The following is a 26,367-nucleotide window of genomic DNA, read 5'->3' on the forward strand; positions in this document are numbered from 1 at the left end:
CCTTCTGAACGTTTTCTTCCCAAGATTTTGGCTTTCCGAGAACTCTAAGAGAGAATAAAGTTTGAGTTTGCTGTGGGCAAGTGTCGGAAATAGTTCCTGTGGTACTGGTTGGCTAACACCACATGCCTTGGGCCATGGTTTTCATAGGTACCTCTTCCAAGCTCTGAGTATGTCTATATTAAGCTGTGTTTGAAAAGCGTTGAGATGCCATTTGCTTGGCTGCGTTTGAACACGCTGAAGCCCTGGGTGTGCACACCTGCATTCCTTCATGGCTCCCATATGCCACAGCAGGCCTTGAGGTTAGAAGAAATTTACTTATGACTTGGCAATGTTCATCTCCTTCAGATTTAGGGGGCTCTCTGAAGACCTTGCTCCATCTTAATTTTCTGGAATTTGCTTGTAGTTTGAGATAGATAGAACCTAACACATCTCATTCGTGCTTTTGAAATGCAAGTGGAATTTCACTTGAGATTGAATTGAAAAAATGTCTCTGCCCTTGATGATTCTAGTGGGGTCTAAGGGATTGTAATGTGATTCAAATTGAGTTAAACAGTTTCAGTGACTTCCTTGGGCAAAAAGAAGCAATCTCTGGAGTGTTTTGGAACAAAGAGTATGTATTAAAGAATTCATTCTTTTTTTTTTTAATTAAATATTTTTTTATTCTTATGTTAATCCCCATACATTTAAAAGAATTCATTCTTAAACTTTCATATTATTGCTCTTTATTTATGTGGTGGTAGTAATCATCTCTAGATGAGATCTTTAAATCAAAAAGAGCTCTTTTTTGCTACTTTTTGGCATGAACGACCCAGTTTCTCTTAAATCAATGGCATTAAAAAAAAAAAAGGATTACTATAGCATAAAAAAAGACTCAGGAACTCTGACAATCAAATGCAATATAGGGGCTTTATTTGGATCATAATTTGAGCAAACCAAAAGAAAAAAAAGACATCTGTGAGGCAGTTTTACTGAGTATTAGCTAATAGTAAGGAGTTGTTATTCTGTAAAATTTTGGGTTTATGCCTTTTTTTTTTTTTTTTAAGTAGGCTCCATGCTGGGGGTGGAAGGTCCTGAACTCAGGACCCTGAGATTAAGACCTGAGCTGAGACCAAGAGTAGGAGGCTCAACCAACTGAGCCACCCAGGTCCTCGAGGGGTTATGCTTTTTAAAAAATTGCCTTTATCAGCTAGAGAAGCCTACAATAGTAATTGCAGGTTAGATAATGTGATATCTGGGATTTCCTTTAAAATACTTTTTCCGAAAATAGTAAGGGCCATTGAGTAGATGAAACAGAAGAGGTAAATTCTGGGAAGTGTTGAAGGTGGATGGTGATAGGTACAATCTCTTACTTTCATGTGTGCCTGGAAATTTCCATAATAAAAAGATTTTTTAAAAGATACCTTTTCTGGGTGGAGACGGAAAATAGGAGCTGGCAAATATCACATCAGCTGATAGGAAGAAGACTGGGACATTAGGGTGTCTTTTTTTTTTTGCTGTTCATACCTACTCTGAAAATCTTTAAATACTTGGGTTTTTTGTTTTTTGTTTTTTTACAAAATGGAATTTGCTCTGGGGAAGTGACTGTTTTACTAATCTTCTAATGCCCTCAATGCTAAATCAGTGTTTCCTGACTTTACTTGACATACTTTTTTTTGTTTTTAAGAGTATGAACATCTATGATTATAGTGTCTTCACGTTGAGTTGACCCTTGATGAAATATCCCCTATTATCTTGGGTAATAATTCCATGTGCTGGAGTCTACTTTCCTGATAACACTATAGCCACACCAGCTAGCTAGCTTTCTTTCCTTCTTTCCTTCCCTTCTCCCTTCCCTTTCTTCCCTTCCTCCTTCCCTTCTCCCTTCCCTTCTCCCTTCCTCCTTCCCTTCCTCCTTCCCTTCCTCCTTCCCTTCTCCCTTCCTCCTTCCCTTCCCTTCTCCCTTCCTCCTTCCCTTCCCTTCTCCCTTCCTCCTTCCCTTCTCTTCTCCCTTCCTCCTTCCCTTCTTCCTTCCCTTCCTCCTTCCCTTCTTCCTTCCCTTCCTCCTTCCCTTCCTCCTTCCCTTCCCTTCTCCCTCCCCCCTCCCCTCCCCCCTCCCCTTCCCCCTTCCCTCTTTCAAGAGAAGAGCGAGCATGTGAGTGGGGGGGAGGGGGAGAGAGAGTGAGGGAGAATCTGAAGCAGGCTCCATGCCCAGTGCAGAGCCCGATGGAGGGCTCGATCTCACGACCCATGAGATCATGACCTGAGCTGAAATCAAGAGTCAGATGCTTAACCGACTGAGCCACCCAGGCACCCCGCCACACCAGCTTTCTTATGCAGAGTGTTTCCATGATACACATGTATACATTTTCCATTGTTTTACTTTGAACCTATTCATGTCTGTGTATTTACAGCTCATTTCTTGTAAGTAGCATATATAGTTGGGTTTTGCTTTTGTGTCCAATTTGATCATCTCTGTCCTTTTAAGTAGCATTTAGTCCCAGGCTTTCCCAGCTTTTCCCTCCCTGCTCCTCCTTGCCTCAAATACAATGTTTGTGCTTTGACAGCCCTTGTCAGACTATCTTTCAGCACAGTGCTCACCTCTGGGCACCTTATCAGGATGGCTTGGAGAATTTCTTGAGAGGTATAGTCAGACCATGAGGGGTCTGGAAAATTGTACTGTGAGAAATGGTCCAGGTACCCAGGGATGTTTACCACAGGATAGAGAGGACATGGAGAAAGTAGGATGTGTGTTCAAACGTTTGACATGCTACCTTGTAAAAAGGAAATGGTTTTAGTTCGTGTGACTCCAGAAGCAAGAGGTAAAAACATTTATATTACATTTTGTTATAAAGTATGTGGGTATATTTACCTTTGGGTTAGGTTGTTGTGCTAGAAAAAAATAATGGGATGGGTACCAGGTGTGGCTGGATTGTCTTGCCACCGGGGGCTGACCGACTACTTGTAGGAGGAGATACTGAGGGTTTGCCTTCACTGGGTAAGAGGTTGCCTATGGGACCTGAAACATGTGAATCAGTGGGTCTGGATATTGAAATTATTTTTGATTAACTGTGGGCCACAAAGGATTTTGAAGAGGGGAAATGAAGTCTTAATGATCTTTTGACTAGGAACGGTTACCTGTTGAATATAAGCCAGAGAGTTAGAGTACACCCCAGTTTGGGGACATGAACAGCCCTCCCACTGGATGTATTTCTCAGCACCTTAAGCCATCTCTGCACGCTTTGCTTCTTATACCCTTGCTGGGATCCCCCTCCATACCAGCCTGCTTCCTGATGGAGACCCACTGGGTTATTGCTCCCCAGTTGGACTCTTCTGGGATCATGTGTCTTATTTAGACCATCTCTGCCTCCCAGACCTGCCTTTCCCCCTGAATAGTATGGGTGGCTGCCTCTCTTTCAGCACACAGAGCTTCTAGAACTTTAGGCTAACCCCATCCTCTCTACCTGTGACAGTGTTTCCACTGTCCTATGCAGGCTTTTCCAGAACTGTAAGTCTTCCTTGAAAATCTGTAGCCACTCTCATTTTATTCCCTTCCATTCTTGTCCATGGTCCCCCATGCTCTTGAGACCCAAGTTTCCCTCATATTTTGGAGAGTCTCACACATAGGCATACACACACAGAATGTGACAGAAAAGTAGGAGTTAAAGCCTGGGTACTTTGAAAGCCTGTGTCCAAACAATGACATAATGAGGAAGAAGTCAGGGATTTTTTGAGATCCATAGAAAGGCAATGGGTCAGGAGCAGTAAAATGGATGTTAACCTGGTCCCCTTACTGTGATCACACCTGGCTCTTGCACTTAGCGTATTCTCAGAATCATCAGGTTTTAGATATTCTTAGGCTGAGTGAAACGTGACAGATTGGCTGCCATGACAACTGAGTTATAAATTCTGTTTTGGCAACGAACTTCTACTTCGGAAGGCATTCTAGGATTTCTACTTCAACCCACAGGCATAGGATTTCCTAAAACATAACATATAACAAGCTTGTTTCTGCTCAAAAGTCTTTGCAGGCCCCTGGTGCAATGTGTTTTGTGTCTTAAGCCACAGTGTATGGCAAAGTGGTTTAGAGATAAATTGGAAACGAGGAATGTGCAGCTCTTTGACTTTTTTGCAGCTTTCTGAGAGATTGAGAAGGGGTCTAAAAACTCAGAGCTTCATCTAGGAGGTTGTATAGCCTAAGCTAATGATGCCAGATATGTAAAGCAGAAATTGAGGCCATGACCATTCTGTAGCATCTGAAACCAATCTCTTCCAAGGCACAAAATTGAGTTCACAAATCAATCTCACACCAGAACTAGTGTTTCATCAGCTCACCAAAGGGGGGAAATTCTAATCCTTCTTGGTTTCCCTGCAAAGTGCAGCCATTCCTTGGGGATGTGTGCCTTGCTGCGTTCAGGCGTCCTCATCAATGTTGGCAAAGTTACATGTGGCAGGGGAGTTTGTGTCCACAGGCTGTAGGTTAAGAGTAGGGCTATGAGTTGCAGAGCTTGATAGACTAACGTTTATTGAGCATCCAGTAAGTTCCAGGCATGGAGTGAGGTGGTGAGTGATGAAGACTGGAGCAGACACACATGTTGCTTTTATTTTTTATTTTTTAAATTTAATTTTATTATGTTAGTCACCATACAGTACATTATTAGTTTTTGATGTAGTGTTCCACATTTCATTGTTTTTGTATAACACCCAGTGCTCCATGCAATACATGCCCTCCTTAATACCCATCACTGGGCTAACCCATCCCCCCACCCCTCTCCCCTCTAAAACCCTCAGTTTGTTTCTGAGTCCATAGTCTCTCATGGTTCATCTCTCCCTCTGATTCCCCCCCTTCATTTTTCCCTTCCTTCTCTTAACGTCCTCCATGTTATTCCTTATGTTCCACAAATAAGTGAAACCATATGATAATTGACTTTCTCTGCTTGACTTATTTCACCTAGCATAATCTGCTCCAGTCCCATCCATGTTGATGTAAAAGTTGGATATTCATCCTTCCTGATGGCTGAGTAATATTCCAGTGTATATATGGACCACATCTTCTTTATCCATTCATCTGTTGAAGGGCATCTCGGCTCTTTCCACAGTTTGGCTATTGCGGACATTGCTGCTATGAACATTGGGGTGCATATGGCCCTTCTTTTCACTACATCTATGTCTTTGGGGTAAATACCCAGGAGTGCAATTGCTGGGTCATAGGGTTGTCTATTTTTAATTTTTCGAGGCACCTCCACACTGTTTTCCAAAGTGGCTGTACCAACTTGCATTCCCACCAACAGTGTAAGAGGGTTCCCCTTTCTCCACAACCTCGCCAACATTTGTTGTTTCTTGCCTTGTCAATTTTTGCCATTCTAACTGGTGTAAGGTGGTATCTCAATGTGGTTTTCACATGTTGCTTTTAAAGAGCTGATCATTGAGTGTAGAGGCGAGGGCGAGGTGTATGTGACTATGATGTATATCCTGAAGTAGACCTATGTATTTTATAACATAATAGAACATAATTGGTTTTCACTGTTGCCTCTGCAAGACAGATGCAAAGAGAGAGGCTCCAAGTGCCATGGAGTGCAAAGCAGGTGGATTGCGTGCTGTGGAGGGAGCCAGGAGAGACTGAAGGTAGCATCCGAGACTGGCTGTGGGGAGGGTGCTGGCTAAGCTGATGGTGGTGGAGAGACATGCTGGGCGGAAGAAGCATCCGGAATAGACTCAGGAGCAATCTTTGGGCCATGTTTAAGGAACAGTGAGAATAGTTCAGTGTGCCTGTAAATTAGTGCTTGTGAAAGAGGAATTTTAAATCAGGAAGCTAAGTGAGGACCCTCTCCTGATAGCTCTCATTGCCTTTGAAGGTTTCTGAGCAGAGAAATGACATAATGCCAGTGACCAGCATCTGTTCTCCAAGCAGGGGAACATCATCCAGAGATTACTTTCCCTTCTAGAAGATTAAAGTTACAGACAGTGGGCCCATGGGACGTCTACAGAAGGCCTTTCCAACCTGCTTTTGTCTACTCGTTTTCTTTCCTGTGTTCTGAGGCTTTCAAAGACTCCGGATCATCTCCTCCCCCCTGTTGACTTTTAAAAATAAATGATTTATTCTTCAAACCTGTCAAGGGATTGTCTTTCTTGTCTCACAAAGGGAGGAGGCAAAGAAAGGATGTCATAAGTCTGAATATCAACGATTTGGCAAGAATCAGGACATGAGTGTATTTTCCAGAGCCCTGAAAGCTCCCCTTCTAGGCTGTAAATTGGCTTTTGGGGAATTGGCTCTTTTGGCACATTCTGCACTATGAGTTGTGACATCTAAGTGGGCATTTTTTTTTTTTCTTTACTAGAATCCGCCAGAGGGAAGAGGTGGGAAAGGCAAGCTCATTCGGGTTCAGATAACTGAAAGACTCTTACTTTCTACACCTCCTGGGATAACTTGAGCATGGGGGGCTCCCTCCAAAGGGGAGTGAGGGGGGGTTGGTCAGGGGAAGAAGAGCAGGGAAGGAGGAAGATGAGAACGGGGAGGAAAGTAATTGACCCGAGTGGGAGCAGCAGGTCGGGGCCCTTGGACAGACGGGGCAGGACATCAGTGTCTGGCACGGCTGCCCGGGTGCCTAGCCCTCCCCCCGAGCTAGATACAGTGGCCTCATTTTGGGCAGAGGTGAATAGGCTCCACAAGGTTCAGTCAACTGCCCAGGACCACGCAGCTGCTCAAGGAGGTGCTGGATAGTAACCTGGGAGGAGGAGGAGGGAGAGGGGAGGGGGAGGATGGGTGTGGGGCCTGGCCAAGAGGAAGCACAGGTGGCAGCCCCTGAGCCCTCTGGGCAGTGGGGAGAGGGGTCCTAGCTGGCTCTGCTGGCAGAGCGGGGGCCACGCAGGAGCTTGTGCAGTGTGGACTGGTCGTGCTGCAGGCTTCACTCACAAACACAGAGCCTCTGTGAAAACCAGAGAACCATCTGGAGAAGTGGACCAAATGAGAGCGGTTTGGGGGTGGGGTGGGGTGGGGGTGGTGGAAACACTTAGGGAGTCCGAAGTTACGGCCTGGGGATGGACAGTACGGCAGCTGCGGAGCAGTGTGAATGTTCTGAACGCCCGTGAACAGCATACGTACGAAGGGTCCAAATGGTACATTTTACGTTCTCTGTGTTTTACCACAATAGAAAAAAAAAATCATTAAAAAAAGTAAGGCCTGACTTTTCCTCTGGGCGGTGAAGTCTGTCAGCGGGTGGGGCTTCCTGGCTCGCCGTTCAGTGAGTGGCGGTGTTGGGGTGCATGGGGGGCTGCTGCCTGCTCTGGGCTGCCCTCACAGCAGACCACATCAAGGCACAGGGGCGGCTCTGGCCACAGAGGACGTATAAAGTTGATGAGACAAGAGGTCACCTTTCTCGGGAGTGGAATTCCGTGTTCCCTTCACTGCGTTTTCTAAAGCTGGGGCTGACGTCCTTCCTCACTCAGGTTGCCCGTCCTAATTCGTTTTAAATTGAATATTCAGACTACTCGCAAGTGGGATTATGGAGGAGGAGGAGAATGCGGTCCTCTGGAATGATGGTTTCAAGTTTTATTTTTTGGTAATTAGAACCACTGTGTCCCAGGCGAGTAGCCTATGTAGTTTCTGTCTTCAGGGGAGCAGCTGGGAGGTGGGGATTGTGCAAGAAGAGTGTGCCCTTGTGTGCGCTGTGGAGGGTTGGGGGTCGGGGAAAGCCGAGACGGGAAAGCTAAGCCCCCTGGAAACTCCACTTGAGCTTCAGGTTTGCAAATAAATCTCCTTCTTTGAAAACCTCAGTAGTCTATTGGAGAGCTCCAGAGCATGGCTTTTAAGACAGGTGGTCTGATTTCAAGTTCAAGATCCATCCCATCCCATGGGGCCCTAGGCAAGTTACTTCAGCTCCCTGAGTATCGTTTTTACAATCTCTAAAACGGGGGAAAGAGTGCAACCTGCTGTAGGGGTTGGATGTCAGTAGTTAGTGAGAGAATGTATCCCAGACCCCCAGTACAGTGCCTGACAAATAGTAGACGCTCCGTAAATGGCAGTTATTGTCATTCTTTGTCTAACACCGGAATATAGTGAAGATGAAGACCCAAGTCTGGGGATCTTAGTGCTTTGGATAAGTAGCTACCCCCATCCCCAGGGACACCCTCCAAGAGCCATTAACCAGCTCTGACCAGTCATTGATGGGCTGGGACAGTTAGCATGCTTAGCAACTGTTCATGACCCATCAGTTGGTAAGCCTAGATGCCACTTGTGCCGGGCTCTGAGTCACTGCCAGTCCATGGGCAAGCCCTTTTCTTTCCTGAGCATGGTTTTCTTACCTAAACTGGCAGAGTCTTTGTGATTCCTTCAGGGTGAGGACTCTGTCATAGCGCATCTTCCTGGGGGCTGAATGTCCACCTGCTCTGCAGAGTGTTCATGCCCTGGGTGCTCGCTGGAGCTAAGTTTGTGCTGAGCACCCACAGAAGGACCTGCATGGTGCTATGGTATCAAGGTGTGTGTGAGAGACTGCAACCCAAGAGCTGATAATCCCTTCAGAGTATGACCTCTCAGTGTTTAATAATTCCTTTTTTTTTTTTTTAAGATTTTATTTATTTGAGAGAGAGAGACAGAGATAGCGAGAGACAGCATGAGCAGGGAGGAGAGGGAGAAGCAGGCTCTCTGCTGAGCAGGGAGCCCGATGCAGGGCTCGATCCCAGCACCCAAGGACCGTGACCTGAGCCGAAGGCAGACGCTTCACCGACAGAGCCACCCAGGCGCCCCTATTTAATAAGTTCTAATTGCCCGTGTGAAACAGTTTGAATACATTATCTGTGTAAAAAAAGTGTTACAAATAAAAGCACAGCCTCCTTTATACACTCAGACCCAAGCCCCTCTCAGAGGCAACCACGCTAATGGTAAAGATCCTTCTAGATCTCTGAGCAGGACTTTATATACAAATACGTGGACCTTAAAAATAAAATTTTGTGGGCTTCCCCTCCCTGATAAATGGTATCTTACAACATGAATGGTTCTAAAACTTGATGGTTTTTTGATAACTTGATAATATATGTTGGAGCTCCATCCCCTTTCATGTTTTAATTTCCTGTAGTATTTCATAGGGTAGATGGGCTATAGTTTAGTTAGCTGTTCCTTTATAAATTGATGGGCATGAAAGTTCCCAATTTTCCAGTCTTACAAAGTATTCTGCAGTGACCATCCTCGTTTTTGTCATTAGGAACAACTGTGCATATTTTTCTAGCTAGGGCATGAGAAGAGGTGATAATGCAACTTTGATAGGTTAAATCCAGTATGAAACACAAAATTTCCTGGCTTTATTACCTCCATAGGAACAAGACAGAGATAGAATCAAGAGTATACTTAAAGAAAAATAATGGGCAGGGAGATGGATCAGAAAAGAATATACTTGAAACTAATTTTAATTTTTAATTTTTTAAAATTTAAATTCAATTAATATGTAGTGTATTAGCTTCAGAGGTAGAGTTTAGTGATTCATCAGTTGCATATAACACCCAGTGCTCATTCCATCATGTGCCCTCCTTAATGCCCATCACCCAGTTACCCCACCTCCCTACCAACATAGCATCTCATACCAGTCAGAATGGGTAAACTTGGAACTAATTTTTAAAGTTATGTGATAATTAAATATTAGTCTATAGTGTTTGATCTATTCAAAATATGTATAGAGATGCATAGGTCCATTTTAAGGTTTTTGAGCATCCAACTGGATTTAAAAAATTTGGCCCCAAAATTTATATAGTCATATCACATATGCCCACATAAATTCTAGGTAAATTCAGGAAATACATGTGAAGAATTAAACCTTAAACAAGCACAATGTTTTTAGAAAACAATTTGGTAACATAAAGCAAAATTCTTAGAAATGTCTATTTACTTCAAATCTAATATTTCGTTTCCAAACATCAACTCGAAAGAAATAATCCCGATAAAGAAAAATGTGTTATTCTCTTTAACATTATTTAAAATAGTACAGCATTTAGATAGCATGTATACCCAGTAAAAGGAGTATGGATGAGTAAATTAAAGAATAACCTTATTAAAAATAGTTAACGGAGGAGCACCTGAGTGGCTCAGTTGGTAAAGCATCTAACTCTTTTTTAAAGATTTTATTTATTTGAGCGAGAGAGTGAGCCAGAGAGAGCACAAGCCATAGAAGAGGCAGAGGGAGAGGGAAAAGCAGGCTCCCTGCTGAGCAGGGAGCCCGATGTGGGACTTGATCCCAGGACCCTGGGATCGTGACCTAAGCCAAAGGCAGTTGCTTAACCAACTGAGCCACCCAGGCACCCCAAGCATCTCACTCTTGATTTCGGCTCAGGTCATGATCTCAGTCAGGGTCATGAGATCAGTCCTTCATCGGGCTCTGTGCTGGGCATTGGAGCCTCTTAAGATTGTCTCTCTCTCCCTCTGCCCCTCCCTTGTTTGCAGGGAAGCAGACGTGTGTGTGTGTGTGTGTGTGTGTGCATGCACGCATGCACTCTCTGAAATTAAAAAAATTATTTAAAAAGTTAATGGAATAGAATAATGACATTCTTAGATTATAATTTTTTTAATGTAAGTTTTACAAGCAAAATAAAATACAGCAAGTTTATAACCAGGTTAAAAAAAATCATGCCAATGAAAAAGTTGTCTTTGAGGGTAACTTTTAATTTTTTTCTGTTTTTCAGTAGTTTACAATTTTTTTTAAGATTTTATTTATTTATTTGACAGAGAATGAGAGGGAGAGCACGTGAGAGGGGGGAGGGTCAGAGGGAGAAGCAGACTCCCCGCTGAGCAGGGAGCCCAATGCGGGACTCGATCCCGGGACTCCAGGATCACGACCTGAGCCGAAGGCAGTCGCTTAACCAACTGAGCCACCCAGGTGCCCAGTAGTTTACAATTTTTAAATGAATTAGCATGTAAGAGTTTTATAACTTGTTATGTCAGTCAACAGTTACTCTTTTGGGTACTTACTGTGTGCCAGGCTCTGTATTAGGCACCAGTGCTATAGCCGTAAAAATGGGAGACCAAGTCCTTGTTTTCTGGTGTCGTGGAAGAAAGAAACCTTTAACCACTGATGAGTGGACTTGATAGTGCTGTTTGGGGCACAGGCAGGGTGCTGAGATAGGCATTCAGGGAGGTCACAGGGTCGTAAGGGAAGACATCTGAGGAGGTGACACAGGAACCAGAATGCTGCAGACAAGCTTGCCATGCAGAGTCATGGAACCGCATTCTAGAAAGATGGAACAGCAAATTGTTGAAGGAGGTGGCTAGGAATAACGTAGCTTGTTTATATAATAGAATTCTCACGAAGGCATATTTAAAATTTCTCCTCGAAGCTAGTATCCATTTTTCATTTATCACAGAGTCTGGCTGTAACTGTGCACTGGGTAGAACTCTGTACTGTCATGCCATTCACATGTAAATTTAGCCTGTTGTTGAAACTTCCAAGCTCACAAGGACTTGTGCCAGATACCACATCAGAAAGGACAGCCCTTGAAAGTTGGCCGAAACCCATCACTATGCTTTAGTATTCATTTGTCATCTGTTCTTTAAAGGTTTTCCAATAATATTTTTACCTAATATTAACTGTGAATTGATTCTGGGACATGAGCTGATTGACTGAGCCTGGCAATATGTGGGGATGACAGTCGACAGACTTCAAGGCTTACTAACTACGTCTATGCATATCCTGACCAATATCATCAGTACCTCTACTTGACAAAAGAAGGCAAACCTCTACATAGCTAGTAAATGGCAGAACCAGGTTTGAAGCCAGGTCCCACCAAATCCCACACCCAGCTCTTTCTACTCAAAGAAGAGATGGCTCCAGGGCCACCTGTCTTGATTCAGTAGCAGAAAAATCTGTTTCTGGGTTTGATTAAACTCTCCCAGACAGATTTTAGGCTGAGTCAGGCCTTGGATGTGGCCATGTGTACAAGTCCTCGGTCACTGAGAAGTAAACAGGAGCACAGTCAGAGCTCGTAAATCTCCATCATATTCCCCAGTAGGGCGGGTGGCAGGAGCTCTTTGGGGTTTTCAGCTGGTGATGATGCCAGGAAAACACACTAGCCATTGGGAGGAAAAGTAGAGCCTGGTCCTTAGCTGCCCTTCTCAAGGGAAGAGCTTGGAGACTGAACCCCAAGTACTCAGAACCCAAGACCTTGAAAGACCTCAGTGAAATGAGCATCTGATCAGAGGGGAGTCAGGCCAATGGTGCAGCTGGGGAAAGAGCAGGGGCGGAGCAGGCTGGTTCTGGGTTCCCCTCCTCAGTAGGCTGCTGGGGCCGTGGCCCAGCCTTCTCACTCTGAGCATCCTCAAGGGTATGCACTGAGATCAGTGGGGACTGTCTTTAGATCACCCTGGATCAAGTTCAGAGGCTCACAGAGCAAGGTGGAAGCTTTGACTTGGTTAATGACTTACTGTTCCCTTGGGCAACAACAGTGACCCAAGGCCTGGAGATTAAGTGGCTCAATGCACCTCACTCAGTGAGAGTCAGCACCCCCAGGGTTGAGGCAGGAATGAACTTGCTCCCCACCCCCAATGGCAGCATATCTGTCATCTGCTGGGTTTGGGGGAGGAGGTTGCATTATCAGACCCTTTCCTTTCCTCTCCCAGAGTCTGAGATACCATGGAGGCTGAGCACATACACATCAGAAGGCAAGTGGTCAGATATTTACAAAAACCTGAGATTCCAGTGACCACGAAGAGCACCCATCCCTCCCAAGGGAATCCTGGCATCAGCAAGTCTGTAATGGACCTACTTTACCTGGGAGTCTTGTCTCCACTGCACCTTGGAAAGTGTGTGGCATTCGCCAAGAACTGCTAGCAGTCTTCTTACCCCGAAATCTGTGAGGTCACTTTTTCGTCCCCTTAGTAGGTCTAGAAAAGCATTGGATGTTGGAGTCTGTACTCCATGGTCTAGCGCTCTCCAGTCTTCTTTATGTCCTAGAAAATGGAAAATGATACTTGCCAAACTCTCTGGAGGGATACAGATTCACCACAAGAAGCTTAGCAACCAGATTGAAATGTCACAGAACGGGACAAGTTCGGTTTCCATCGGTGAGGTCCACTTGCATACAATTAAGTAATATTTAGAGAAAGACCAGTGGGAATTTAATGAGGAAAGTCATTCATCTTAGGAATGAGTGGTAATAAAAATGTCTTCAAAATTAATTTTAAAAGTTACTAAACTCCTAGACTCATGCCATTTTCAATCATAGCAAAGGATTTTTGTAGTTGACATTGAACAACAGTTCCCTAGGGGAAATGCTGCGGGGGACCGGCCGGCAGTTCCGGGGGCCTTCCTGACCAAGAGGATCAAAGTATCCACACCCCAGTAGTCTGTTCTTGCTGCCTGTTGGCGGGCTCTGCCATAGTCAGCTGAGATTTGGGGTAAAACAGAGTTACAGGAGGCTTATTTAAAGCAGGACCCATGTGCATGGCTGATAGGTTAGTGAGTATTACATCAAAGAGAGACGACATATGCAGCATTTCTGAACTTTATCTGGCCAAAATAATAAAAAAAAAAATCCCTTTGTCCCCATGCGAGCATCTCATGAGTTGAGAAGCCCTTTGTAAACCTTACTTGGGGCAACCGTTTGTAGTGAGTTTATCTCAAGCTAGAACTTTACTTCTCTGTAACTGAACTGAACCTATAAAGTTACCCTTTCATGATGGCAGCTAGTGACACAAGGTAGCACAGATGTTCCTGGTTTTGATTAGGGTCAGTGGGGGCCTTAAGCCCTGGTTCTCTAAGACCCTGTGCCCCTCCAGTCCCCACCCAGCCATGGCTGTTCTCTGGAGCCAGCTTCTGAAATGGTATCCCATCTCCTGCATTAACCTGGGTGTCCTGGAACTCAGCGTCACTCCTTAAAACTCCCGGTCTTTTGTCCTTCCTGTTCTTCAACTTTTGTGGCATTTGGTATGGGCATATAGAAAATAACCCAGCCAACTGGGTGGATGGGGAGAGTATCAGAAAAGTGAAATGCACAGATTTCAGCAATCCCTAAAGCCAGTTCCTGATCATCCCAGAACAGGTAGTCAAAACCGACTTTCTTCTTAAGAATCAGGACTTAGGAAGGATCGAGGTGAACTCAGCACCCACTTTCAAAAGGTAGCTTCTGCTTCTCTGTTTCACCCTTTTAAGGTCATTGAACTTGATTCTTTTTCAATCTGCATCCTTCCCTTCCTTTATTAAGTGCTTGCTGTGTGCTGAAGTGCTGGATACAAAGATGAGAAGCTAGAACCATTGTACTTGAGGGGCTCATGGTCTGAGGAGAAAGTTGGACTTGCCCAGAGGGCACAATGGGATAAACTTGACAATGGAATCAAGGAATGGTGACAGGGCTCCGCCTGGAGGAATCAGGGAAGGCTTCACCAAGGAGGTAACTCTTGAACTGAGACTTGGAGAAGCAGAAGAATTCTATCAGTAGGATAAAAGTGTGAGGAGTGGGTTGGTGGAGATTTTCCATGCAGAAGGAACTACATGTGCAAAGGCATAGCTATGGAAGGGAGCCCAGTCGGGCCAAGGAGGAGCGGTAGTTTGATGAGGAAAGCTCAAGTATAGGTGAATAATACTAGTAAAAGCTCTATTTATTGTTCACTTTATGCTAGGTGCTATGTCAAATGTGGTATACATATTACCTGATTTCATCTTCAAAGTAAGTCTATGGCGGAGGCATTCATATCCTCACATTCCTACCCAGGATACTAGCCACCTTCTGCTTGCCTGGGCAGAGTGGTGGGAGGGGAAGGGGGAGTAGGGAGAGGCAGGTGGAGGGGCGCCTGCCTGATCCTGCTCCAGCTCCCTCTCCTGACCCCTGCCTTGCCCCACACCCCACTTGTGTATCCTCACTTCCTCATCTTCCAGCCTGTCAGGGGCATTGGCTTTCCCATCTGTTGGGCTCCTGGCACGGGAGACGACTCTTTGGACTTTGGGTGGAGCAAAGAACCAGACGCCAAGTCAAATACAGTCATAGGAATCTCAGGTTGTTTCTCCAGAGAGTCCTCAGAAGAACTGCCATGTTGTCATTTCCGTGGCTTGGGAGGTTTTTTTTTTTTTTTTTTCAGTAGCCCTGGGTATCATCCAGCCTTTTGGTGCTGAATCATTCAGGAAACCATTCTGCATGGACTTGGCCCTGCTGCCCACTTCCTCACACATCTGTCTCTCAGGGGTTTAAAACAGTGATGAAACAAAGACAAGGGCAAAGAGATCTTGGAGGACTTGGGCTGAGGCTCACCCACATGCCCTGCCCCCCAAGGGTTCCTGAATCACCCAGAGAATGAAAGAATCCCTCCTTCTGCCCTTGACTAGGTCAGAAAACACAGCGCAATGTAAACTTCCAGAACTGACAAATTGCATGACCATCTGATCCCCGGATCTCCATACCGATAGTGAACATTCCTGATCAGTGCACATTGGTAGGTTCTAGAGAGCTTATCTTTCCAGGGTCGCCAGGGAAGCATTTTGGAAAGAGTTAGCTAATCATTCTGCAAAGAGCTCTTCTGTTCATTTCTGCCTGGAGGTTTGAAATTGGCAGCAGTCCAGTAGATGGAGTGAAAAGGATCCTTGACAGGGATTGTTGAAAGCCCAGAGTAGTAATCACAAATCAGTGATCTGAAAGTAGTGTGAGAAGGGTGAGTATGAGCAGTGAGGATCTTGGGGGGTGGGGGGGTGGGATTCGGGTACCGGGTGTTTTTCCTGTCCCTTGGCTCTCCCTTCATTCTTCGGTTGCTGGCTGTTTCCCCTCCAAACCCATGCAAGTTGTCAGCTGTTTTCTTTGCATCTCCATTTGCCCAGGGCCCCTCTGGAGATTAAGGCTGGGGAACTTTTCCTGCAAAGGGCCAGATAATAAATATCTTAGGCTTTTTGCACCATACAGGCTGTGTTGCAATGACTCAGCTCTGCTACTGTGGCACAGAAGTAGCTGCAGACAATATGTAAACAAATGAACGTGGCTGTGTTCCAATAAAACTTTATTCGCAAAAGTAGGCAGGGGGCCTGATTTGGTCCACTGGCCCGTAGTTTGCTGACCCCTGGTTGAGATTTTAATTGTCTCCTTCTTTTTCTCATTCTCTTTTCTGAATCCCCGAAACAGGAACAAAGTGTTAAAAAGGCAAGCTGTCGGTCTGTGTTGTTTCTTTTGGACTGGCCTTTCCTCATTTTTAACATTTCAGAAAGTACACTTTGTCTTGTCTTTATAGGTGGTTATTTAAATTGAAAGCAGCTGTGGAAGGCAAGAATCCTCTGAGTATTTGGTATGTCTGCTGCCATCAAATAGTAATTTTTAATGCACTGTCTTTTTGTTTAGTTACGTACAGAGTTTATTGGTATATCGCAGAATAATTCAGGAAAACTTTACACCGTATATTGCCAGGCATGGTATAATAAATGCTTCTTGTTGGAACGAGCACACATACAGAAGCTGAAACTGTTTATAAATAAATTTAAAATCATTTAGAAGTGACTTGATGGTATATGGATTCTCTATGGTGATTCTATGTGGTTAATCTAGATGGTAACATAGATACAGTTCCTTAATCTTCATAGTCTTGTGAAACTTCCCCATAGCACCTGATATTCCTAGGGAAAGCAGAGAACACATAGGAAGATTTTAGGTAGAAGCACAGGTGAGAAGCTCCCCGGGTTTGTCCTGTCATTGGAGATAGGTGACCACCCAAAAGACCACACTAAGATCACTCAGCCTTACAGATGCAGAGAGGCCCATTTTGGCATCCTTCCCTGTCAGCCTGTGGCCCTAAGGGTAGAGGAGAATTAGCAACTAGTGAGCAGTCTTGCAGTTCATGGTAGCTAGGCGCAACCACCTGACTCACTCTCCCCCAGCTCCCATTGAAATGCTCAACAGCAGTGTGCAAATGAATGTCCTGAAACTAGTTATGATAAAATGCCAAAGGGAAATAATTAGAACTGATGGTATGATCCCAGTGGCTTGATCTAAGTCTAACGTGGCATGATCCCAACTCTGTTTAAATATTTATCTATACCCACAGAAACAATCCTAGGAAGAAATACATTAAAATGTCAACAGTGGCTATCTCTGTACAATAGAACGACAGATGATTTTTGTCTTTTTTTGGTCCCATGGTTTTAAAAAGTTTTTCTATAATAAACAAGTGTTGCTTTTATAGTTCAAAAGGTGTTATTTTGAAATGATGAAGAAGAGATATCTTAGCCAACCTTTGGTCTCACTGAGAATAAGAGCATAGCCCCCCCCCCCCCCACAACAGTCTGCTCATCCACCCTGGAGCAGGCACCCCATTGGCCACGTAGAGTTTTCCAGAGAAAGACATCCCTGCCATAGGCTAATGCTGGGGGTGCTCAGACCTCTGCTGGGCAAGGGCTTTCTCCATTCTCAGCCAATCAGCACTGGTGATTAGGAGTCCATTGTTTTGGGGTCACCTGATAGACTCATTTGTTTCTCTTTGGTGGTTCTTCAAAGAAAATGTGGCAATACCTAATTCAGCTTGACTTGTTCTTTCCCCTCCTCAGCTAACCAAAAACTACCACAAAGCTAAGTGAGCAAATGATATATCTTTTTATATATTTTTAAAAGCATATTTATAGGGGCACCTGGGTGGCTCAGTTGTTAAGCATCTGCCTTCGGCTCAGGTTATGATCCCAGGGTCCTGGGATCAAGCCCCACATGGGGCTCCCTGCTCAGCGGGAAGCCTGCTTCTCCCTCTCCCACTCTGCCTGCTTGTGTTCCCTCTCTCGCTGTCTCTCTCTGTCAAATAAATAAATAAAATCTTTAAAAAAAATAAAAGCATATTTATAAAGAAATTAATTTCATTTGGAAAGCATCCCAGAGAAAGGACAGTTTCTTAAAGAAACACATGTTTTTGAAAACATAGCTCTTGTGTAGAAATTCTTGCTTCCTTAAGAGGTGATGGGCAGGATTCAGGCAGCTTCCTTATTTTATAGGATTAGCCTCTATTCTCAGGGTGGGGAGTCTAGTCTCTACTTGCAGCCATAGCCCAGTTTCCACAGACAGAAAGACCTTCAGCCTGGGAGGGGGTCCTGGGTCACAGCTTGGATTGGTGACATTGGACAAGTTACCAAGAGCCCTCCTTTGTCTTTCTGCTCCAACTCAAACCCTATCCAGATCAAGGAGAGGCTGTGGGGATCAAGATTGACATATTCACTAAGGAACTTCAATCATCTTGTCCATCCCATCTTAACTACCCCTGTCACACAAGTGACCCCTTGTTCTATCTTGGTTTCTTCAGGCCATTGTCAATGTGGTCTTTCTCTTGCTCTAACTCTCTAGAGTAAGGAACACCTGGCCTCTTGCAGAATATTGATGTCTTAGTGGTAATCACTGAAGTTCTACCAAGAGGACAGATCTTGTTCCATCCCACTATGTCTGCTTTTATTTATTGTTTTAAAATGCCGCTTTTGAAGAATGTCATAAAATAGAACTTAACCTTCTCTTTGATGTGATGTTCCAACACAATATTGGATTCTGTCCTCCTAGAATTTGAACAAACATGTTAAAACCCAGTGCTCTTGTTTTAATAGAATTTGCTTGGACTCTTTGATCCTATTCTTGGTTGAAGAATCTGCCGTACCTTATAGAAAGAACATGATTTAAAGAGAGCGTGGATATAAAGTGCTTAGCCTAGTATGTGGCCATAGGAAACCCTCAGTAAGTTATACAGATAACTGTCTGGTCTGTATAAATAATAAGTCCTCTGACATCATCACCTGTGCCCACCTTCTTTTGTCTTCAAGGGGCTCATTTTGGCCAGAAGAGGGCAGTGTTGAATGTGTGGTCTTCCCCTTGCTAACTGGCAGCTCCAGGGGGCCAAAGACTTTTATTAAATGACAGCTATTTTGGGAATGCTGAACTGGATTCAGATTTTTCAGTGTCTGCCTAAAATGACCAGCATGATGAGGCTACAAAGGCAAAGCTGAAGCAGGCCTTGAGTTCGTCATGTGACAGGACAGTTAAGTATCCTGCCAGAGCCATATGATATTTGGCATGTGCTGTATGGATACCTAGAGAGTGCTGTGCAGACGTTATGTATGGTTGGAGGCTCTGTGCAAAGTAGCATGGAGATGGTCTGGAGAATGGTTATAGGATTGCCAGCCACGGCTGGGCGAGCCCAGCCCTCCAGGAGGAAGGAGGAACATGGCAGAGATGAGACAAAAGCAAGACAACCAGGAGCCAGGTTGCTTTAGGCATAAAGTGTGTGAACAGAAGAATGAAAAGTAAGACGGGAGATGTAGGCTGAGTCCAATCGCAAAGGTTAAGGATTTAAAGAGATTGAACTTGATCTCAAAATAGTGGCTAACATCTAGTAAGCATCTACTCCATACCGGGGGTTCTTAGTCTGTTGGAAATGCCATAACAAAATTCCACAGACTGGGTGGTGAATAAGCAACAGAAATGTATCTCTCTTGGTTCTGGAGGCTGGAAGTCTGAGATCAAGGTACCAGCCCGGTTGGGTGAGGAGCCTCTTTTGGGTCACAGATTTCTAGTCATAGCCTCACATGGCAGGAGGGGCGAGGGAGTTCTCAGGCCACTTTTATAAGGATATCACTCCCATTCGTGAGGGTTCTGCTGCCAAGACCTAATCACCCCCAAAGGCCCCGCCTCCCAGTACTATCACATTGGGCATTAGGATTTCAGTATAGGAATTTTGGAGGGGATACAAACATTCAAACCATAGCATGGGGGTATGGTTCTAAGCACTTTACAAGTAAAACTCATTAAATCCTTGAAACAGGCCTAAGCCGGGTACTGTCACTATCCCACTGTACACGTGAGGAAACTAAGTATGGCGGGCCGGGTTCCCTGGCAAGCAGACTCTGAGCTGAGAGTAGTATGCAAGAAGTTTTGTTTGTTTGTTTGTTTTTGTTGTTGTTTGTTTTTAAGAGAAGATTTTTTTTAGGTTGCTTCTGGAGAAGGGGTGGGAAGGAGAGGGAAGAGCAGGATTGGGCAGCAGAAGCTGGACTGCGGTACAGTCTAGCAAAGGCCAAATCCTGCCCAGTGGGGAGCTCTAAAGCTGAGTTCCCTTCAGACATGTTCCAGGTTCCATGTTCCAAGGGTCCTGCCCTTCATTCCCTTGTGTCACCCAGTCATTGTATGTGGGTGCCCGGGAAGGAGGTGCGACCTCAGGTCTGGTGGCTCTCCGAAGGCAGGGGCGATTTCTGGAGAGACTCAGTGGAGGGCTGTAGGGTCAGCAGGGTCTGGCTGCGATAGCACAGATCCCACCACCTTGCGTTTAAGAAGCTTGCTCAAGATCACACCACTCATCAGTAGAAGAGGCAGAACTTTCACCAGAGTAGCCTGGCCTCAGAGGCTGGCCAGTTCACCACTGCCCTATACTGCAGTGTATTTGGGGGGGCTCGACGGAGATTTCGAAGTAGAAGTAAACTGCAGCTCAAGCCTTACTTTGGTGGCATAAGTCTTAATGGTGACATGTAGAATAGGTGGGAGAAGAGTGATTTGAGGTAAGATTTTTTTTTTTTTAACAGTAAAGGGAATACTAACATAAAGTACAAAATTCTGGAAGTACGAAAGAATACACAGTGAAAATCTCCTCCTCACCCCTGTCCTCTTGCTCCCTGGACACAGCCATCCTTAAGAGTTTCTTCTGTCTTCTTCCAGACACAGTATATGTATACTTCAGTATAGACAGATATGGATACCATATTTTTATACTCTTGTATCACAAGATCCACACTGTTCTGGGCCTTGATTTTTTTTTTTTTTAAAGATTTTATTTATTTATTTGAGAGAGAGAGAATGAGAGAGAGAACACGAGAGGGGGGAGGGTCAGAGGGAGAAGCAGACTCCCTGAGAGCAGGGAGCCCGACATGGGACTCAATCCCGGGACTCCAGGATCATGACCTGAGCCGAAGGCAGTCGCTTAACCAACTGAGCCACCCAGGTGCCCCTGGGCCTTGATTTTATAATAACATAACCTTGATATTGCTATAGTACCAATCATATACAGCTGCCTTTTTCTTTTAGATGGCAGAGGTTTCTGTTGTATGGATTTACCGTAACTTACTGAACCATCTTTTCTTGATGGGCATTTTTAGATTGCTTTCAATTTTCTCCCTCCTCCAGCTTTACTGAGATATAACTGGCATCAAACATTATATAAGTTTAAGGTGTACAGTATGTTGATTTGACACCTTTATGTTGCAAAATGATTACCACCTGAGCGTTAGTAATAACCCCTTCTCTTTTGCAGTGAGATCATTTAAGATCTACCCTCTTGGGGCACCTGGGTGGCTCAGTCGGTTAAGCAGCTGCATTTGGCTCAGGTCATGATCCCAGGGTCCTGGGATCGAGCCCCACATCAGGCTCCTTGCTCAGCGGGGAGTCTGCTTCTCCCTTGCCTGCCATTCCCTCTGCCTGTGCTTGCTCTCTGTCTCTCTCTCGCTGTCACTCTCTCTGTGTCAAATAAATAAGTAAAATCTTAAAAAAAAAAAAAAAGATCTACCCTCTTAGCAACTTTCAAGTATATAATACAGTATCATTAACTAAAATTACCATCTTTACATTAGATTTCTATAACTTATTATCTAATAACTGGAAGCTTGTAACTTTTGACAACACCTCCCCATTTCCCCAACCTCTCAGCCCCTGGTAACCACTATTCTATTCTGTTTCTCAATTTAGCTTTTTTATATTCCATATATAAGTTATATCATACAGGACTTGTCTTTCTCTGATTTATTTCACTTAGCATAGTGCCTTCAAGGTCCATCCATATTGTCACAGATTGCTGGATTTCCTTTCTCACAGCGAGAATAATAATCCATTGTGTATGTGTATCACATCTTTACCCATTCATCCTTTGATGGACACTTAGGTAGTTTTCATATGTTGACTATTTTGACTAATGGTGCAATAAACATGTGAATGAAGATACCTCTTTAAGACTGTTTTTATTTCTTATCTATATATACACAGAAGGGGAATTGTTGGGTCATATAGTAGTTCTATTTTTAATTTTTTGAGTAACCTCTGTACTGTTTTCCATGGTGGCTGTACCAATTTATATTCCCACTATAAGTGCACAAGGGTTCCCTTCTCTCCACATCGTCACCAACAGTTGTTATCTTTTGTCTTTTGGAAAATAACCATTCTAACAGGTGTGAGGGGATATCTCCTTGTGGTTTTGATTTGCATTTCCCTGATGAATAGTGATGTTAAGCACCTTTTCATGTACCTGTTGGCCATCTTCTTTGGAAAAATGTCTATTCAGATCCTCTGTCCATTTTTTAATAAAATTGCCTTTTTGCTATTGAGTTGTAGGAGTTCTTTATATATTTTGGTTATTAACCCCTTATTGGATAAATAATTTCCAAATATTTTCTCCTATTCCATAGGTTGGCTTTGCTTTTTTTCAATTTATAAAAGTTTTAATTGAAGTATAGTTGATGTATAATATTTCACGCATACAACATAGTGTTTCAACGATTATATATATTATGAAATCACATGATAGGTGTATTGCAATATTATTGACTATTTCCTATGTTGTACTTTTAATCCTTGTGACTTATAATTGGAAGTTTGTACCACTTAATCCTCCACCAATTTTGCCCATCCTCCACCACCTCCCCTTTGGCAACCACCAGTTATCTATATTTATTCAAATCCTCTACCCATTTTTAAGTTGGATTTTTTTTTTTTTGGTGTTGAGTTGAATAAGTTCTTGATATATTTTGGATATTAACCCCTCATCAGATAACATCATTTGCAAACATTTTCATCCATTTGGTAGATCGCCTTCTTATCTTTTTTTTTTTTTTAGATCACCTTTTTATCTTGTTCATGGTTTCCTTTGCTGTGCAAAAGCTTCTTAGTTTGTTGTAATCACAATTGTTTGTTTCTGCTTTTATTTCCCTTGGCTGAGAAGGTAGATCCAAGAAAATAATTGCCAAGGTCCAAGAGATTACTGCCTATGCAGTTTTTGTTTTTTTTTTTTAGGAGTTTTTCAGGTCTCATATTTAGGCCTGTAATTCATTTAGAGATTTTCTTACGCATATAGCTGTCCAGTTTTCCTAGCACCATTAAATAAAGAGATTGTTTTTCCCCAGTTGTATATTCTTGTTTCTTTTGTCATAAACCTATACATATATGGTCAATTAATTTATTTCTGGGCTCTCAATTCTGTTCTATTGATCTATTTTTGTGCCAGTACCATACTGTTTTGATTACTATAGCTTTGTAGTATTTCCTGAAATCTGGTATTATGAAACCTCCAGGTTTGTTTTTTCTCAAGATTGCTTTGCCTAGTTGGGGTCTTCTCTGGTTCCATACAAATTTTAGGATTTTTTTGGTTCTAGTTCTGTGAAAACCACTACTTGTATTTTTTTAAAGATTTATTTATTTATTTGAGAGCGGTGACAAAGGGAGAGGAAGAGAGAGTCTCAAGCACACTCTGTGGTGAATGCAGATCCTGACTTGGGGCTCAATCCCAACACCCTGAGATCATGACCTGAGCAGAAATCAAGAGTTGGATGCCTAACTGACTGAGCCACCCAGGCGCCCCAACACTATTTGTATTTTGATAGGGATTGCATTGAGCCTATAGATTACTCTGGATAGTATGGGCATTTCAATAATATTCTTCCAGTCCATGAGTATAGTATATGTATTTGTGTCACTTTTGATTTCTTTTATCAGTGTCATAGTTTTCAGAATAAAGCATCCTCCCACCTAATTGGTTAAATTTATTTCTAGGTATTTTATTTTCTTTGATGCAGTTGAAAATGGGATTGTTTTCTTTATTTCCCTTTCTGCTATTTCATTATTAGTGTACCAGAACACAACAGATTTCATGTATTGATTTTGTATCCTGCAACTTTATGGATTTATAAGATCTAATCATTTTTTGGTGGAATTTTAAGGTTTTCTATTTATAGTATCATGTCCTCTGCAAACAGAGAGAAACACTTCTTCCTTACCAATTTGGATATCTTTTGTTTTTCTTGTCTGACTGTAATAGTTAGAATTTCCTGTACTATGTTGAATTAAAGTTCCATTACTATGTTAAGCGTGGACATCCTTGTCTTATTTGTGATCTTAGGGAAAAACCTTTCAGCTTTCACCATTCAGTTTGATGTTAGCTGTGTGTATGTCATATATAGCCTTTATTGTGTTGAGGTATGTTTTTTCTCTACCTATTTTCTTGAGGGTTTTTATTAGGATGAGATAGTGAATTTTGTCCAATGCTTTTTCTGCATGTATTGAAATGATCATACGGTTTTTATCCTGCATTTTGTTAATGTGATCTATCACATTGGTTGATTTGGATTTATTGAACCATCCTTATATCCCTGAAATAAATCTCACTTGATTATAGTGAATGAACCTTTTAATATATTGTTGAATGTGGTTTGCTAATATTTTGTTGAGGATTTTTGCATCTACGTTCATCAGGGATATTGGTCTAATTATTATGTGTATGTGTGTGTGCGCGGTTTTTTTTTGGAGTGTCTTTGTCTTCTTTTGGTATCAGGGTAATGCTGGCCTTATGGATTGTATCAGGGTAATGCTGGCCTTGTGGAATGCTGGCCTTGTGGATAGCTTTTCTATTTCTTACACTTTTTGGAACAGTTTGAGAAAGATAGGTATTAAGTATCCTTTAAATGTTGATAGAATTCACATGTGAAGCCATCTGGTCTGGAACTTTTTGATTATCCATTGAATTCTGTTATTAATAATTAGTCTGTTCAGATTTTCTGTTTCTTCCTGATTCAGTCTCGGAAGATTTTATGTTTCTAAGAATTTATCCATTTATCCTAGGTTGTCCAGTTTGTTGGCATATAATTTTTATACTAATCTCTTAGAATCTTTTGTATTTTATGATACCAATTTTAACTACTGTTTCATTTTTGATTGAGTCCATTCTTTTTTTTTCTTGATTGGTCTGGCTAAAGGTTTATCAAATTTATCTTTGCACAGAACCAGGTCTTAATCTCATTGATATTTTATAGTGTTGTCGTTGTTTTAAAGATATTATTTGAGGGCGCCTGGGTGGCTCAGTTGGTTAAGCGACTGCCTTCGGCTCAGGTCATGATCCTGGAGCCCCAGGATCGAGTCTCACGTCAGGCTCCCTGCTCAGTGGGGAGTCTGCCTCTCCCTCTCTCGTGCTCTCTCTCTCTCATTCTCTCTCTCAAATAAAAAAAAAAAAAGATATTATTTGAGAGAGAGAGCACAAGCAAGGTGAGGGGCAGAGGGAGAAGCAGACTCCCCGCTGAGCAGGGAGCCTGATGCGGGGCTCAGTCCTGATTCTGAGACTCCAGGATCATGACCTGAGCGGAAGGCAGACGCTTAACCAACTGAGCCACCCAGGTGCCCCAGTTGTTGGTTTTTTGTGTGTGTGTGTGGTTTTTTTTTTTTCTCTTTCATTTATTTCTACTCTAATTGTTGTTATTTTCTTCTTTCTAACTTTGGCTCTGTTCTTTTTTTTTTTTTTCTAGTTACTTTAGGTGTAAGGTCAGATTTTTTTTTAAAGATTTTTCTTGTTTCTTGAGGTAAGCCTGTATCATTATAAACTTCTTTCTTAGAACTGCTTTTGTTGCATCCCAGAGGTTTTGGGCCATTGGTTTCCATTTTGTCTCCAGGAATTTCTTGATTTAACCTTTAATTTCTTTATTGACCCACTGATTGTTTAGTAACATGTTTAGTCTCCATGTGTTTGTTTCTTCCAGTTTTTCTTTCCTATATAATTGATTTCTAGTTTCATCCCATTGTGGTCAGAAAAAATGTTTGCTATGATTTCAATCTTAAGTTTTACTGAGACTTGTTTTGTGGCCCTAACATGTAATCTATCCTGGAGAATCTGCCATCGGCACTTGAAAGAATGTGTTTCTGCTGTTTGGGGGTGGAACATTCTGTATATATCTGTTAAGTCCATCTGGTCTAATGTGTCATTCAAAGCCACTGATTCCTTACTGATATTCTGTCTGGATGATCTATCCACTGATGTTAAGTTGGATGTTAAAGTGTCCTATTGTATTATTGTTAATTTCTCCCTTCATGTCTGTTAGTATTTACTTTATATATTTAGGTGCTCCTATGTTGGGTCCTTAGATATTTACAATGGTTATATCTTCTTATTGGACTGATCCCTTTATCATTATGTAATGACCTTTTCTGTCTCCTTTCAGTCTTTGTTCTAAAGTCAATTTTTCTCTGATATAAGTATTGTTACCTGTTTTTTTCTTTTTGCTTCCATTTACATGAAAGTTTTTTTTTTTTTATCCCTTTATATTTTTTTTAAGCTTTAATCTGTTTATTCAACAAGATGTATCTTTAGGAGTTTAGAAACAGGTTGGACACCATTATTCTTTGTGATGAATGCAGATAGCCATTTAAAAAATAAACTTCACTGTATTTTGTAACATTGTTTTATTGAGT

At 42.8% G+C, this 26,367-nt stretch overlaps 1 protein-coding gene across 1 annotated transcript in view; it reads left to right on the top strand.

Moving 5' to 3' along the window:
* CCDC3 (coiled-coil domain containing 3) overlaps positions 1-26,367 on the top strand; it is a 124,342-nt gene that overhangs the window by 64,594 nt on the left and 33,381 nt on the right. The gene's annotated exons all lie outside the window — the stretch shown is intronic.

This window comes from Mirounga angustirostris, unplaced genomic scaffold (genome assembly GCF_029215605.1).
Source record: "Mirounga angustirostris isolate CCGP_5_RB_7025 unplaced genomic scaffold, mMirAng1.0.hap1 SCAF_5, whole genome shotgun sequence".
In the NCBI taxonomy this organism is placed as follows: Eukaryota; Metazoa; Chordata; class Mammalia; order Carnivora; family Phocidae; genus Mirounga; species Mirounga angustirostris.